Source organism: Austrofundulus limnaeus, unplaced genomic scaffold (genome assembly GCF_001266775.1).
Source record: "Austrofundulus limnaeus strain Quisiro unplaced genomic scaffold, Austrofundulus_limnaeus-1.0 Scaffold6, whole genome shotgun sequence".
NCBI classification, from domain to species: Eukaryota; Metazoa; Chordata; class Actinopteri; order Cyprinodontiformes; family Rivulidae; genus Austrofundulus; species Austrofundulus limnaeus.
This window is the reverse complement of record NW_013952408.1, coordinates 4,246,989-4,249,438: the sequence shown is the minus strand read 5'-3', so window position 1 is coordinate 4,249,438 and position 2,450 is coordinate 4,246,989. Positions and strand designations below refer to the sequence as shown.

The window sequence follows — 2,450 nt, the reverse complement described above, 5'->3', positions numbered from 1 at the left end:
GGATGGATGGATGGATGGATGGATGGATGGATGGATGGATGGATGGATGGATGGATGGATGGATGGATGGATGGATGGATGGATGGATGGACAGAGTGAGTGAATGAGTGTGTCTTCAAAAAACATCTGTAAACAGAAAAAGTAGAGAACCAGTGGGAAACAGTTCAAAAAGTAAAACAGACACACTCTTTCTTATAGAAGTCTTGACTTGAACAGTAAAAAAAAAAGACCGAAGAGTTGCATCATCAGCTGATCATCATCTGTTTAAATTCTCACCCAGCTGCTCTTCAGGRATCACATTGATGCCAAAACATTTTATCTCCATCAAACTGTGTTATTGTTGTATTTTTTCTTAAATGCAACGAAATTCATTAAAACTGTGTTTCTTTGACAAACTGCAATTCAAATGTAGTCTTTTATGTGCAGTCACAACACGTTYCCTTGAGCTTTCCAAGAATCTTTTAAATCTGGGACAATAAATATGTCGGATACATTTACTCTGGAAATAATATGGACTGAACCAAAAACAAGTTAAGTCAATCAAGCAATACATAAACAAATACATAATTACATAAATACCTTGGATTTTRAAGAACTATTCCTCTCCGCTTTTATAAAAATTTAACGGGAAGCCTTGGAGCAAGACATAAAAATGAAAGGTTGCGGCAGGTTTTGCTGTTTTTTATGTAAATTCTGTATTTTATGTGTTCTATTGTGTCGAACATATTTGATGATAATTGAGGCAATTCAGTCTTATTGGAAATTAAACTTATTTTCAATAAATAATTAAATTAAAAATCACATTTGTCTGTTTCAGAACCCTAGAAGCGGGTTGTAATATTGTGTTCTGTTAGCGTTACCAATCTGGAATAAATTACTGACAAATAGCAACATGAATAAAATCATCACACTGAAATTCTCTCTATAATTTGCTCTAACATGATCAGTGATGGCTTTGAATTAAAAAAAAAAGAGGGTGATTAAACTCACCATAGCTGCTGTTATTCAGAAACATTCTCCAGTTATTTTCCATCTGGGGACGCTGCCTTTTCAGGAGATAACATGTCACCAGAGCAGTTTCAGAGTGATTCTCTACAAAGAGAAACACTGGAAGATTAAAAAAAAAAAAAAAAAAGCCTCGCCCATTCTGGCTCCTATGAGCTACTGTTGACATTCACAGGTGTTAAAGAGAAAAACAACTTTTTTTTTTTCAGATACAGTGCATATATGGAAAATTCCCAGAATTTCTCAAGTTTTTCATAAAAAAAATTCCATGGTGTGTTAAGCTTCAAAGTCTGAAAAATAAAAGACGATGGCTTAGATGAAATTTACATCTGTAATAAGACTATGATGGAATATGATTCTCGGAGGTTAAAAAACAAGACTTTTTATGAGCTTCAGGCCTTGGAATTATCCTACAAGCTTCTTACACCATTCCTGTAATATTCATGTCAACGTTAGGACTTTCATTTTACTTTTCAAACACCATTCCAATATTCCCTTTGTTTGCCAAATTTAGGCTACCTTTTTCCACAAACGAGCCATAATCTTGCTCAACAAATCCTTTTAAAAATGTATTTTCTATTTTTGCTTTAAAACTTGTTGAATCAGAAGACGAGATTCATTTAGATTAGATTTATCTCAAAAGTACAGATGACTGACTTGATTCACATTTAGTTTTGAATATTTTAGATGACATGGGTGTGGCTTCAAACAGTTGAACCCTTTGTACGAAGTACGTCAGGTTGATGGTAAAACACTAAAGAAAAAGAAAATGCACAAACAAAAGCACAACACAAACACATGAGTAGCATAAAATATAAAAACCTAACTTTAAATAGTCTTTGTTCCACTGGTGGGCAAAAACCGTGAGGTTTCTGCAGCTGTGGCTGAGTGGTAAACTGGAGGGTTGCCCGTTCGATACCCCATTCTAGCTGCCACAGTTGTTGTGTCCTTGGGCAAAACACTTCACCGACCTTGCCTACGAAGGTGGTCAGAGGGTCCTGTGGTGCTGGCGCATGGCAGACCCACATCTGTCAGTGTGCCCCAGGGCAGCTGTAGCTACAATGTAGCTTACCACCATCAGTRTGAATGTGTGTGTGACTGGGTGAATGACTGTGARTGTAAAGTGCTTTGGGGTCTGACTGGACTTGATAAAGCGCTTTATAATTTCAGACCATTTTATGCTACAGGGAGCTTTGAAAAACAGGGTGTCAAATGAGTTCTACCAATTCTTACCTTTAGCGTGACACCTAACAAAAAAATAAAAGAAATGTCAAGGAATTTCAGGGTAAGGGGTTAGACACAAAAAGGGTTATACTTTATGCAAATATATTATATATCATCAGGTGTTATTTCAGATGAGTCCTAAAGTGTATAGATCCTTAAAATATTGGTGAGCTATAGCTGCTGTATCTAAGACCATTTACAGTTTCAGAATTATATATATA

At 35.8% G+C, this 2,450-nt stretch overlaps 1 protein-coding gene across 5 annotated transcripts in view; it reads right to left on the bottom strand.

Annotated features, from left to right (window-relative positions):
- Positions 1-1,096, bottom strand: part of bokb (BCL2 family apoptosis regulator BOK b) — a 15,374-nt gene extending 14,278 nt beyond the window's left edge. For 3 of the 5 annotated variants that reach the window (XM_014031285.1, XM_014031298.1, XM_014031306.1), the window contains exon 1: positions 991-1,096. The gene's annotated coding sequence lies outside the window, so the exon portion shown is untranslated. Of the gene's footprint in view, positions 1-579; positions 634-990 lie in introns of all 5 variants that reach the window. The other 2 variants (XM_014031290.1, XM_014031314.1) reach the window with 2 other exon arrangements.
- Positions 1,097-2,450: the final 1,354 nt, after the last annotated feature.